This window comes from Suricata suricatta, chromosome 15, assembly GCF_006229205.1.
Source record: "Suricata suricatta isolate VVHF042 chromosome 15, meerkat_22Aug2017_6uvM2_HiC, whole genome shotgun sequence".
Lineage (NCBI taxonomy): Eukaryota > Metazoa > Chordata > Mammalia > Carnivora > Herpestidae > Suricata > Suricata suricatta.
Genome location: NC_043714.1, coordinates 50,181,228 through 50,196,507, shown reverse-complemented (window position 1 = coordinate 50,196,507; position 15,280 = coordinate 50,181,228). Strand labels below are relative to the sequence as shown.

The following is a 15,280-nucleotide window of genomic DNA, read 5'->3' as shown; positions in this document are numbered from 1 at the left end:
CCTTTCTGACCCTAACTTTCCTTGAACTATAAAGCTTTCATGGCCAGAAGTCAGTCTTCTATGCTTCTGCTAATGTTCCAGAAGGGGGCAGCATTTGTTCACAGTAGGAAAACCAACAAACATTTTACTTCAGCTAGCCTTCAAAACAGTAAAACTTGGGAAGTTGGATGAACAAAACATTTAAAATCTTTCTTGACTTTTGTGTTGGTGTGTAAGAGTACCAAGAGTAGGAAAGTGGGTAGAAACCTGGTATCCACTTTGCTGTGTGGCCATTAAGTGAGGAACCAAATACCTCTCTGAAGAAATATACACACTCATCATTGAATCCCTGATGCTGAGTGCAGTTTCTGGCACATAGTACTTACTTAAGAAATGTGAATATTAATGATTATATCTTGATGTCAGTTTTTCTCACTCTTATCTTTCACTCCCCGCCCCCCTTAAGTAGGCTTCATGCCCAGCGTGGAGTTCAACATGGAGTGTGAACTCACAAGCCTGAGATCAAGACCTGAGCTGAGATTAAGAGTCGGCTGCTTAAGCCACTGAGCCACCCAGCCATCCCTTTAATAAATGAGTGACTGATGAAAAATGGGAATGGAATGGGCTCCCAGAGCAAGTCTTAAGCATAAGTGTGAAGTAGGCAAATCTATCTCTGGAACTTCTCTCCATGTTCCAGGGCTCATGCCTCTTCCCATGACCCTAGCACAGTTCTGTGCACCTACAGCTCTACTTACCTCTGCCCCCTTCTCCTTTAAATCATTGATTCATTCACCCATTTACTTAACAAATATATTGAACACCTGATTATATACTAGATTTTGCTCTTTCTTGCCCTGACAAAATACACACTAATTAAACTTATTCCTGAAGATATAATAATTCTTAAGAGTAGTTGTATTAGAAAGCATTGTTAGGGCTGGGATTAATCTGCTTTAAACATTTTTTAAATTGTTTATTTATTTTTGAGAGCACAAGCGTGGAGGGGCAGAGAGAGAGGAAGACACAGAATCCAAAGCAGGCTCCAGGCTCTGAGCTGTTAGCACAGAGCCTGACATGGGGCTTCAATTTATGAGCTGAGCCATGAGATCATGACCTGAGCCGAAGTAAAATGCTTCACTGACTGAGCCACCCAGGCGCCCCAAATCTGCTTTTACTATGTGCAGAGAGATAGCCTTTATGACACAAAAGGTGAGTCACTACTGTTGGACACACCAAATTAAGGAGGTGATAATTTGGGGCAAGAAGACTCATTCAGTTCCTCTGGACCTCTAACACCTATGTGAGCACCCCAAGAGTAGCCTTGATTACTTTGTTTCAAAACTGAGCATGTGGGAGGGTTAGAAGAGGCTGAGAGATCACCTATTCTACATGCTTACTTTCTCAAGAGGAAATGTAGCCTAGGGGAGTTACTACTTTCCCAAGGTAATGCTAACTATTTAGAAACCAGAGTCTAGAAGCAATTCTCCATGGTCCCCATTTAGTGCTCTCTCTAGGGCTCTGCTACTCTTTTTCTTTATTTTTAAACCTCATCCCCACCCACTCTCTGTCTTTTGCATGTTGGTTGGTTGGTTGGTTGGTTTTAAACAGACTTTATTTTTTATAGAAGTTTTAGGTTTACAGAAAAACTGAACTGTCAATTAGTTCTTTTATGGATCTTGTCGTTAGTGTTGCATCTAAAAAGTGATGGCCAAAACCAAGATCATTTACATTTTCTCCTACAATTCTAGGAATTTTATAGTTTTATGTTTTACATTTAGGTCTTCCATCCACTTTAAGTTTATTTTGCAAAGGGTATTATGTCTGTGTCTTGACTCAGTTTTTTTGCATAGAGATGTTCAATTGTTTTAGTGCCATTTGTTGAAAAAACTATGCTTGCTCTATTATATTGCCTTAGCTCCTTTGTCAAAGGTCAGTTCTCTCAATCTGTGTGGGCCTATTTCTGAGCTCTCCATTCTGTTCTATTGCTCTGTCTATTCTTTCACTGATACCATGCTATCTAGATTCATGTAGCTTTACAATAAGTCTTTAAGTTGGGTAGTGTCATTCCTCCAACTTTGTTTTTCTCTGTCAGTATTATGTTGGCTGTTTTGGGTCTTTTGCCTCTCCATAGAAACTTTAAATTGTTTTTTCCACAAAATAAATTTTTGCATTTGTGACTCAGATTGCATTGAATCTACAGATCAAGAAGGAAGAACAGACATCTTGATGATATTGAGTCTTTCTATCAATGAATGTGGAGCAACAGTTGCCCATTTATTTAATTATTCTTTGATTTCTCTCATCTGAGTTTTGTAGTCTTCTTCATACAAATCTTGTACATATTTTGTTAGATTAATACCTAAGTATTTCATTGGGGAAGGGGTAATAATATAAGTGGTTCTGTGTTTGTAATTTCAAATTCCACTTGTTCATTGCTGGCATATAAGAAAGCAGTTGATTTTTATAGATTAACTCTGTTAATCCTGCAACCTTGCTATAATAGCTTACTAGTTCAAAGTATTTTTGTTGATTCTTTTGTATTTACTACATGGACAATCGAGTCATTTACAAACAAAGCATTTATTTCTTCCTTCTCAACCTGTATATCTTTTACTTCCTTTTTTTGTCTTAATGCATCAGCAAGGACTTCTAGTACAATGTTAAAAGGAAGTGATAGGAAGGGACATCCTTGCCTATTCCCAACTTTAGTGGGGAATCTTTGAGTTTCTTACCCTTAAATATGAAGTTTGCTGAAGCTTTCTGCTGGTGTTCTTTACCAAGATAGAGGAAGTTCCCCTCTATTCCTAATTTGCTGAGTTGTGCTTTTTTTTTAAATTATAAATGTCTGTTGTATTTTGTCAAATGCTTTTCCTGAACTCATTATGATCATTTGATTTTTGTCATTTTTTTCTTTCTTTTTATAATTGGATTTGATTTGCTAGTTTGTCTTTAGACAGATTACTAAACTTTAATGAATCTATTTCCTTTTTCTTCAAAACTAGAGTGATAATCCTTGTTCCAGATGTCCCTCTAGAAGTGGTGCACTGCCAATCTGCAGGAGTGACAAAGGTCCACCAGCTCGGCAGTTAGGCCTGATTTGGAATCCATTGTGCCACTCTTCCACTACATAGGCCTGGGCCACCATTCACCTGCCTGAGTGCCTTCACTCATTTATTAGTCATGGAAACACTAGGATACCCAAAAATGGTCTTTAAAAGCAGCTTCTCAAAATTTCAATTAGATCACTTACTTGCTTTATTTCTGTTGAGATGATTAAATGCACTATGCATGTGAAAGCACTTCTTTTTTCTTTCTTTTTTTGCTGTCCTGAAACTGCACTTCCAAACAAAAAGCATCATCAATCAAGCCTTGTCCTGCATTCTGTTTTCTAGAAAACTTGAGCCATGACATTCATTTAAAGTACCATTATTACCAGGAATATCATCAGAGCATTTTTTTTCTTTTCATTCTTTTCCTGTTTTAATTCGTTGCCTACTCATCAGGGTTATCCCTAGGGAACGATTTTATTCAAGTGAAATCAGGTTAAAAATGACACCAATTATAGCTCAGAGGAAGAAAATACAGCCCAAAAGGGCAATGTGAAGAATAAAGGATTTTCCGAAATGACGGAAGAGCTGCCCCTTCTGTTTCGGTAACTCCTCTGCTTTGGCAGCCGTCTAACTGGAGCTAACGCTCCACACTGGGCCCCCTAGTTACTTGATCGCTTGAGGTGGGTGCCTGGCTATAAACACACACACACACCCCCACACCCCATGTGTGGCCCAAGGCGCTTTTTCCATTTCCCATTTCCCAAAGTTTAAGGCCATGATTCCTCAATTTTCCTCTTTTGCAGATCTTTTCACTAAAGAAAGACCTCTTTGTCACAAAAATATAGAAATTACATAATTTCAGAGCAAATGATCTTCCTTTCAATTAAATAAATCTAGCCCTAAAAAGTCCTCATATTATCCTTATTTTTCTCATTTTACCTCACACCAGTGAAATTTTGTCGCACTCTTGTGAGTGGCTTGGAAAACACTGGCGGAGGGACAAGTCAGTTAATGAGCTAGAGAACTGGAAAAAGCTGACTCACCTCACCAAGGTGAGGAATATCCAGTATAGGCAAACACCAGGAAATTCAGAAAGGGACAGTTTGGATGAATTTCAATATTTTAAGTAATTAAGACCACCATGCATTTAATAGATGTTTTACAGCAAAGCAGAGGAGAAATTTTTGATTGAGGTGCCGGAGGGGGGTCTCCTTTTCTTCCTTTTGCAGAGATCATTCTTATAACCCAAATTGAAGGCCCAATTGTTCATTGCTTTTATGATTATTATTTCAATATCATTTTTCTCCAAATACATCTGAGGTATTATGGCCAATGCCATGGAGCACTGAGTAAGATTAACACCCACCCACGAATATGTGTGTGTGTGCATGTGTGTTTTGAGAACATGACCCTCCTCAATGCCTCTGTGGCCTTGGCAGAGTGTGAGGCTCTGTTTTAGGTATCATCCAGAGTAGGACCAGACATAGTCCCTGCCCTTGAAGTCCTAAATTCCCAACTTTACATATACACAGCACACATACACATAGTATTACAGACACTGGCATCCCAAGGGGCTTGTTTTATATTTGGTCTTGATATCTGCTTTAATTCCCTAATAGCAGAAAAGAAAGGAAGGAATGAGGATGGAAGGTGAAGAGAAAGAGAGGGAAGAAGAGAGTAAGAGAAAATGGAAAACAATGGTGGTGATTCCCAGAAAGAAGGGCAATGGCTGGCGGGAGATTTATGGGAAGTGAGAGCCCTGATCCTGCCCAGCTTGTCCGGGAATTCTTCCTGCTGGAGGGTGATTTGTTAACTGCTGTCTGAACAGCCTTTCCAGGGAGTCAGTTTTGGACACTGATCCTCACATTTAGAATCACCAAAGCCAAGCCAAGGTTGTTTTCCAGGAATAGGGTTTTATAGGATGAGGCTACTTCATGCATTGTGTGGTCATTGGTGAATATTCTACTTCATATTTAAGAACAGAGTCAGGACAGAAAAAAAAAAGTAATATTACCATAGTTTGGAAAGCATTAATTTAAGGAAAAAATTTCCTTTCTTTCTTCCAGCATAGGTATGGCCCCATGTGAGTGTGGGTATAAATAAAATAGTTAAACACTCAAACCTCTGAACTGCTAGTCATGGGGACTTTCACGGAGGTGTCCCAGTGAACATCATGACACCAGTGTTTCTGTTTAGTAAACTACTTTTCAGTTGGAAACATAATAACAATAATAGTAACAGCAGCTAGCCTGTACTAAACTCTTCCCACATGCCAGCCACTGTCTTTTTTTTTTTTTTTAATGTTTATTTATTTTTAAGAGAGACAGAGTGTGAGCAGGGGTGGGGCAGAGAGGGGGACACAGCATCTGAAGCAGCCAGCCACTGTCCTCTAACAGTGATATCATAGGTGAAACTACATTTAGTCCTCACAGTATCCCAGAAAGCTAGCTAATATAATTATGTCCATTCTACAGATGAGGAAACTATGCCTCAGAAAGTTCAAGTAACTCATTCAAAGTTAATTAAACAATAAATGCGGAGCCAGAGTTTGAGCCCAAGCAGCCCAACCGCAGAACCCCATGCCTTATGACCATTACTTATTTTCTTTCATTCAAATAGTCATTTCTCACTACACTGAGAAATTGATAAAATACCTTTTCAGTAACTATGAGATTTAAATTCAGATGGACAAACATTTAAATCATGATATATGACCTTAGAAAAGTAGTCAAATTTCTGATTCTTAGGTTTTTATTTATAAAGCAGAGATAATCACACCATTCTGAAGAATTACTGTGAAAGCGAGAGGTTATATATGGTAGCCATTTAATACGTGGGAAAAATTACCAGAGCACAGACAGATAGACACTGTCAGGATCAAAAAGGAAAAACAAGGCATCTGGGTGGCTCAGTTGGTTAAGTGTCCGACTCTTTATGTTGGCTCAGGTCATGATTTCACTGTTTGTGAGTTCAAACCCTGTGTCAGCACCGAGACTGCTTGGGATTCTCTCTTCCTCTCTCTCTGACTCTCCCCTACTTGCTCACATGAGAGTGCTTTCTCTCTCTCTCTCAAAATAAATAAAAAATTGTTTTATTTTTTATTTTTTTCTCATTTTTCAAATTTATTTATTTATTTTTTTGAGAGACAGGGAGAGATAGCTTGAGCAGGGGATGGTCACAGAGAGAGGGAGGTACAGAATCTGAAGCAGGCCCCAGGCTCTGAGCTAGCTGTCAGCACAGAGCCCGACGCGAGGCTCGAACTGAGCTACCCAGGTGCCCCAAATAAACATTGTTTTTAAAGGAAAAATAAGTGGGGCACCTGGGTAGCTCAGTCAGTTAAGTGTCTGACTTCAGCTCAGGTCATGATCTCATGGTTCATGAGTTCGAGCCCCATGTTGGGCTCTGTGCTGACAGCTTAGAGCCTGGTGCCTGCTTTGGATTCTGCATCTCCCTCTCTCCCTACCCTTCTCCCACTCACACTCTGTCTCTCTCTCAAAAATAAATATAAAAATCATTATCATATGTAAATTTATTTATAAATATATATAAAATAAGAGAAAAACAAGCAACAAACAATGAAAGCAAGGCATCCAGGACAGATATCCAGGATGAGGGATAACTGGAAGTAGATCATGTTCAGAATATTGAAGGAAGTTTTTCCCTTAAGCAACTCAGTTGATAAACTTTAAGTATAGCTGCAAAATAAGAAGAGATATCAGGTAATAACATAAAAACAAAAACAGAAATTAAAAAAAAGAGGATCGGTTGACCCTGTACAAAGAAAGCAAGCAAAACACAAACCATCACAAAGTATTACGCTCTGAGCCACGGCAGGCCAAATTAATTCACATAGTGAAGGAGGAAATGAAGCCTGTGTCAAAACCCATCTGTCATCTATAATGCAATATTCACAAAAGTAGCCTAAGCTAAACCAGACATGGTTCTGATCCTATGTTGTGGAGGAATCATCTCTGTGACTCTTATTGTCGTTTCAATGAAGCTCTAGGTTAAAGAATTGCTCTGGAAAACACTAGACCGAGTGGACAGCCAGTGGCTATTCCAGTGAAGAATCCCATGTGTGGTGTGAAAACGAGCAGATGACAGACTGGAGAACGTCACTCTGGCCAGGTCTCCCGTCTTCTTGTGCTCTGTGTTCTCTAATGAAATTTCCCTGTCCAGTCAAGTTTCACAGCCTTTCCCCTGTAGATGCATTAAAGATCTAAGATGAAAAGGAGAGGGGGGGAGGGGGAGGAGAACATTATGAAGGGGAAGGTGGCAATTACAGCACAAATAGCAAAAGGACAATCTAAAACAGATTGAGAGAGGATCTGCTGTTCTAGCGGCAGAATCTCCATAAGCATTTGTTACCATAAGTTGGGTTCTTCTATTCTCCAGGTCCCTATCTTCACAGAGCATTGTAATGAGAGGGTAAAGTTTATGAAAACAAGACATACCCTTTCCTAGCTTGTTTTGTGTATATAAAATGTGCAGACAAAAGCTTGAATTTTAAAAATTCAATCAATTAAACTTGCAGTTGTTAGATTTACTTAACTGCTGCCTACTAAAACAAGAGCAACAATCTTAATATCTGTGGAGGGAAATTACTGCATTCCCAGCCTTTCTGGAGAGACTCTTCAAAAAGGCTTCCACCTACCAGATATTAATACATATTTTATAAACTGGCTTTGAAGATGGCTATTAGAACAAAAGAATATGATTATGACTATATTCCTTATTTTATCCTGTGTGATGGTGTTTTAATCTGCTATTAATACTGGAACATCTAATAAGCACTCAATGGATATTTGTTAAATAATAGGAAGAATTTGGTCAGGAGTTTTAAATGACATTTCATGATAATTAAGACCAAAGTCTTTCAGATCAAATGGCCCTGTTAATTTACTTATCTATATATTTAAGCAATTTTTTTAATTTCTCTAAGCCTCAGATTTTTTCATGTAAACAATGCCAACATATAATTAACCTTTCCATTGGCTGGTCATTTAGATTAATAAGATAATTCATATAAACTCTTATCTCAGATCATGCTCGTGGTAAATACTAAAAAATGTTAGTTATTAACACTTTTGTGCTTGATCTTAGGTCAATAATACACACAATTCTTTAATTTGTTAATTATATATTAAGTATTATTTTTGTGATAATATCAAGCATTATGTCATTGCAAAACAGCACACTTTTTGGGACTCATCAACAAACAGATGAGAAAAATATCTCAGAATCTGACTTGCTTGTGGTTTTGTAGAAGATTACTGATAGCAAGGCAGTGGATTTAACAGCACAGGGCAGAGCACAGAAACCAGGGAGGAGAGAATAATTCACTCCTAACAGAAAAAAAGGAAAGTGGTCTATCATTTTCTGATGCTGAATCTCATAATATCTCTGACAGGCACCACTGAACAAGTATACAGTATACAACTCAGCTGTCCAAAATAGCACTTACACGGGAAGAAAAAGACAAGCTTATTTTTTTGAAAAGGAAGAAGATGAAAAAGAGGAACAAGCAGCAGAAAACTTCACTATACATAAAATGGAGAAAATCAAGGTAGGACTGTGGGGGGCAGGGCAGGATAGTGGATAGTACATGGGTTTATGAAGGGATAGACCTAAATCTGGTTTCCTAGGTCAGTTATTTGCTACTTAGGCTAAGTACCTATTACTAACTTAACAATTTGTGCTTCTTTTGCTTAATCTCTGTAATAATAAATGTACCAATAAAATTTAAAAAATAATTGTGTAATAAAAATTGTGATTATGTCATAGGCTTGTTGTGAATATATAATGAAACAACAATGCTAGAAGAGTGCCCAATTTTCTGGTCTATATAGGTACTTGAAAAATATTTCCTGTATACTCTGCAGGCAAGGAAATTACAGAAATGCTTGCAAAAGCACTGTTTCTTGACTTTATTCCATAAGCATTCCTGGTAATTGTAGGCATTAAATTAATTTAACCAAGCTTGTAATACATTTCCCAGAATCCACTTTTCTTCATGAGATTAGTTCAGGTGCAGATATGGAAGGTAGAAGAGAAGCCCAGCTGTCTTCTAGTGCTGAGAAGGCTGGGGCAGCACAGGGCACTTCTGCAGCGCCTGCCTGTGGGAGCTGACCTCCTGGCTTTCTGGCTGGACGGTGGCAGCAGCAACTCATCGAGGCCCCACCGCATCTCCTGCTCTAAGTTCTCCAACTCCTCATCCAGATGTGTGTTTAGTTCCGTGACAATGAGGCAGGTGCTAGCTTCTGAAGAAAACCTTCATCATCAAAATTGTAAACTTGGAGGCGATAAGGAATCTACAGAGGATACAGTTCATTCATTCGTTCTTAAAGGTTTCAGTTCAAATTCAGTTTCCAGTTTATATTTTTCCTCCAGTCCATAACCATCTTCTCTTCCCAACTACCTGCATGTGCACATCAGGTTCCAGCACTAGACTTAGAAACTAAACTTCACATAGACTATTTCTTCTGCTTCCATTAATCATGTAAGGTCAGGCAGGTCCTTTTGATAAATGTCTGTAATATATGTATACATCTCCTGGTGGTTCTACTTCTATGTTAAAAACCTTGATTGACATAGAAGATTCTCTATGTGTCAATCTATGTTTTGAGTTGAGGAAACAGATGAATAAGGTATAGTTCCTACATTCACAAAGTCACAGTGGATAGAGGAGAAGTCAGCCATCATTCATCATATAAGAAATTATAAAGTATATAAGTGGAATATGTAATGGAATCATATAATGTTACCTATTTGGTCTGGTTTTTTTTTTTCAGTTAGCATGTTTTCTAGGCTCATCCACATTATAGAATGTATCAGTACTTCACTTTTTTATGGCTGAGTAATATTCAATTGTACAGACATATCACATTTTGTTTATTCATTCATCTGTTGGTGAACATTTGGGCTGTTTCCACTTTTTGGAACTATATAGTTCCATCCTAGACAATGATTTTTGCACAACATTGTAAATGTACAAATGCCAATCAATTATACATTTAAAAATAACTAATTTTATATTATATAAAACTATTATTTCACTTCAATAAAAAATTTTTAAAGGTTTTAAAGTTATAAAGTTGTCTTCCTTTATTAAACAAATTTACATGATATACAGTTGCTCAAAGTGAAATTCAAGAGAATCCAGTTTATGGATTTTATGCAGTTTATGGGTACCAAACTTTTTAAATGTTCATTAAACTAGATAGTTTCAGTGATAAGATCAGATGCTTTCCACATTTGACTACAATCTGCTTTATATATTTTTCTTTGCTCTGCTATTTTGCAGCAAGCCTGTCATTGATCGGCTTCTTGACATGCACATAAAATCAATTAGCATTCAGTCTCTGAAAATAATTCTCTTAATAGGTTACTGCTTTCACCATTTAGCCAACAGAGAAACATTTCTTTCCACACCACCCCATACTTATTTAGGAAGGCATTTGGTAACACTTATCAGCCTGCACATGCCAGCAATTAGATTTCAATAGAATTTCTATGTTCAATCCTTTGTATACAAGGAACATTTTAGCCAAAATTTCCAGTCTTCTCACAATTTTCTGAACTCATCAGGTTTTGTTCTTTCACCCTGGTGTGATTTTAGAGACATGGAATAAATGTCCATCACATCTGCCTCTAAATTTCCCCTAAAAAAGGGACAGTATGAAAGTAGATATCAAGATTAAGAATATGCCAACCCTGTTTTTTATTCCTTATGTTTCAGGAAGTTCAATGAAAAGCCATTATTTAACTTCTTGTAAGTGTAACTTTTTCCTCAACTATTAACCTAACACTTAACTTCTTATAAGTGTAACTTTCCCCTCAACTATTAACCTATTAACAAAGTTGTTGTTGTTGTTTTACTTCTTACTCCAGAGATCTGATCTGAATGTCATTGTCTTGTAGAACTTTCTATCCCCACCCCACCTCCTTTCACTATCCTTTTCTTGCACTACAGTCCAGTCATACTGGCTTGCATTTGGGTTCTAGAACATGTAAAACTCATCTTCATCTCAAGATCTTTATATTGATGCTCCCTCTACTTAAGTGTTCTTCCTCAACAATGTCATGTGGCTGCCCTTTTTCCTTCATTCAAGTCTTACATCATTTAGTATATTTTCAGAATGGGCTCCCCTGTTATAGCATCTCTCCCAATTACACCCTAACCACTTTCCATATTTATTTATTTTTATATTATGTATCCCCTTGCTAGATCATATAATCCTTAGCATTGGGACTCTGACTGTTTAGGTCACTGTTGTTTACCCAGAGTTTAGAATAGTATTGGAACAGATAGTAGATGCACAATTAATATCCTGGCTGACTGATTATAAACTAACAGACACCAATTATGTCAATAAATGAAAATTGCAGTGTAATTCATGGTGGTGCCATTCCTTGTAACACAGTATTCTAGAAAAGATCAAGTATGTGTATGTGTGTATATATGTTGGATAGAGGTTTTTTTGTGAGGAAGCAGGTTATAAGTTCAGTTTAGTATTTTGAAATACTTTTTTTTTTAAGTTCAAGTTAGTTAACATACAGCATAGTCTTGGCTTCAGGAGTAGAATCCAGTGATTCATCTCTTACTTATGACACTTTCAAAAATTCATATGATGAAATCCTAATCCCCAACATGATGTTATTTGGAGGCGAGGAGGTAATTAGGCTTGGATGAGATCATGAGGGTAGAGTCCCCAAGATAGGATCTGTGCCCCTATAAGAAGAAGAAACACAAAAGTCTTCTCTCGTTCCCACAAGGAACAGATCATGTGAGCACAAAGCAAGATGGTAGCCCTTTGAAATCCATAAAGTGGGTCCTCACCAGGCACCAAATCTGTGCACATCTTGATCTTGAAATTCCAGCTTCCATAATTGTGAGATAATAAATTTTGTTGTTTAAAACACCCAGTTTATGGTATTTTGAAATAGCAGCAAAGGTGACTTAGACAAGCATGTTTCCAGAAGGAGAGAATTGTATAACATGTGAGATGCTCCCAAAATGATGGAAGGTGAAGATTGAAAAGTATCCAATGAATTTAGTCACACGAAAATTGCCAATAGACTGTTAGAGTTGTTTCACTGAAGTGATGGGGTCACAAGTCAGACTGGGGAGTAGGAGATGAAAACACAAGGACTTTCAGTACATGTGACTCTTTTATACATACATATACACACACTTGTTTTTGCTGTATGTGACCTTGAGCAAGGCTCATACATTCCCAAACTTCATCGTTATTTTCATTAATTCCAGCAATTCATAGTTATGTTGGAGAAATGCTGTTAAGGATTAAGTGATATGACATAGAAAGATGCTTAAAACACCATGAATATTCAACAAATGCAGATTCCTTTCACTTCTCCCACTTGAAGGCTTTTAAAATAAATCTGTTGACCAGAATCAAACATACTGCCTTAACCAAGGACTATGTGGGAGTTTTGTTATTTGTCCAATAAAATACTATGCAGGAGGAGTAATTTCCATACACATACAGAAATCGTGTATGTGTGTGTGTGTGTGTGTGTGTGTGTGTGTGCACATGTGCATGTGTCCTAAAACCATTTGGTGATATGCCTTACTACAATTGAAGAACACCATGAATTTATGTTCTATTTATATTTCATCCTAACTCTGAGATTTTTACTGGATACTCTACTTCCCAACTAGCTTATTCTCCTATCTGTTGGTTCCCTATTTATTATGCCTCCTACAGGAACATGTTTCTTTACATAAATTTCTTAACATGACTCTCTCTCTCTCTGTAGATGGCATTTCTTCACTGGTCAAGATTGCAGTGAGCTTGAATCCTTCAAAATGTCCATGATCACCTCCAGTTTATACCACTTACCAGTTCAGACATGGTATAGTCATTGCAGACTTTTAGATGCTTGTTCTCTTTAGGAATGCTAAGTACAAATGACTATATACTCTCTTGTTTCTATCTTATTTTTACTACACATTAAACCCCAGGCCTAATCAACTGGATGCTGCAGCATGGGAGTGTGATTCCTTAGCAATGCACAAAAGACACTTAGATTCTTCCACAGCAGCAGCAGCCCCTACAATGTCCTACACGTAACAGCAGTTCTAGACCAGCCTGTTTGGGGTGAAAGACTTTGGCTTCTTCCCCCTTGGCATTGAATGCTTTGGTTCATATCCAGCCTTATGCTGGTTCTTTACCTTCCCATTGATTCTGTAACTTCATGTTATCTTTGCACATTTACATATAAATTTTTCTTTTTCTTTTTTCCCCCTAACATCAGCCAGTTTTGTTACTTATAACCAAAACATTCCTAACGAATAGAGGAAGGTCTTCACAGAATAGACCCAAGTTAAGAACCTAGTAACCATGCTTACTGACTGAGCTGGCACTTCTTAACAGAATTATTTGTTGCTTTTTGTAGATTCAGGAGGGGGAGAAAAAAAAGATTGCCATACCAGAGCTTATGATGCCAGTGACTATCACTCTGGGGTATTCTCCAGGGAAAGAGAACACTGGGGGGGAAAACGGCATTGCAATTTAGAATGCCACTCCATTTAATAATGGGGAAATGGTATTACTTTACTAGTAATTATTTTTTTAAGCCTCATGTAAAATGTCAGCTGGACTCTATTTATTGGAACATATCAACACATTAAACAAACTTAGCTTTGTTGATTTATCCAAGACAGCTAACCTGATGAATTTCAATTGAGCCTGTTGCAAACCTGGCTCTGAGTTGTAAAAATGTCTATTTTGAGTCAAGTCTGAGTTGGACTATCTATGTATATATATATATATCTTTCTTCCTTTAATGACAGACACATACATATGGAAAAGTTGTTTATCCTCTGAGCACCAAGCATCATCCAGAGTCCCTTTGAAATGTTAAAATTGGAGCCATTGGTTTGTTATCTACAGAGAAAAACAATACTGTGGCTTCAGGAGAAACAGATAGGAGGAATGAGATGGGAAGAAAAACACCAACAGGAATGATAAACTGGATTTTAATGACAAAGTCACTTTGCCAACTGTAACTTGGGTGTTGGGTAAGCTGATCTGACTTCATTAGGTGATCGTCAGCCTCCCAAAGCCATCATCAGCCTGGAAGAAAGCCATATGTGTTGGTTGCACAAATGGACATTGATTTTTCAATAAACTGGAACCCAAAGCCAACATCACTTCAATGATATCTTTTCTCAGGAGAGAGGATTTCTCGCTCATGCCTGGCACCACGTCTCAGCTCTTACATTACAAGAATTACATGGGTGAAGCAGAGTAGAAAACATCAGCTCACTTAAGTCATGTGATAAATGAGGCAATTAAGTCAATTAGATGCACAGTTACTGAGTTATATCTGTTTTGCTTTGTAAAATATAATTTTAAATAGGATCATCTATCTTACCATACTTGACAGCATTAGAACTCTGTGGGGCAGAAAAAAAAATGTGATTCATTACTCTGAAAACAGTGCCTACTCTCTCAACTGGATAAAGTAACCTTGGTCTTTAAATTGGAGGTTGTGATCCTTTAACAATCTTTCTCTGTAAGCAGAACACATTTTGTGTTTGTTGTTATCTGCACTTTAAATGTATGGCTTGTGTACGCATCATCATGTGGTTGGCGAATTAGTACACAGAACATTAATTTTTTCAATGTGTGAAATACCAGATGCATATCTTTCTGGCGGAAGTGAGAATACAGTTGTAGCAGATTTATGTTGCTCTGGTTGAGTCACTTGAGTGACTTTGCACTCATAAAAGAATGAGCAGTCACCCTTGTTTTAGGGATGATCACCAGGACCTTCAATGGTTTAATTAAATCCTGTTCAGAACCACCCCATCCTCTGGGGATACAGAACTGTCACTGGAAAGAGGTTTATCCATTTGCAGAGGAGCCAAGGAGCTTCTGGGAGAGGTGACCTAATAAGACCCTTTACCTTTGGAAGATCAGTACTTCTAAAGCCTCCAGTGAATTGTGATGGCCTCATCTAGGGTGTGTGGGCAGGCCGGGGCACGATGAGCCACCAGGAGAACCTAATTGTGAATCGAGTTAATATTGGACTGGTAGCTACTGCTAGATTGGAGGCTTATCAAATTGCTCATGAGTCGAATTACGTTTCCTTTGTCCTCCACAAATTATATTTTAGTGAACCAACTAAACTTTTGGTGATCTGTTTTAGTGAACTAACTAAAATTATTGAACTATTTAGGAGCCAGGATATTTCACATATAAATATGGATTACTTTGGCCAGA

General features: G+C 37.7%; 1 long non-coding RNA gene across 1 annotated transcript; it reads left to right on the top strand.

Annotated features, from left to right (window-relative positions):
- The first annotated feature begins 1,311 nt into the window (after positions 1 to 1,311).
- On the top strand, positions 1,312 to 12,894 carry LOC115278660. The gene is made up of 3 exons (XR_003903015.1): positions 1,312 to 1,422; positions 8,440 to 8,595; positions 12,810 to 12,894. It is a non-coding gene; the product is annotated as an uncharacterized LOC115278660 (long non-coding RNA).
- The last annotated feature ends 2,386 nt before the right edge of the window (positions 12,895 to 15,280 follow it).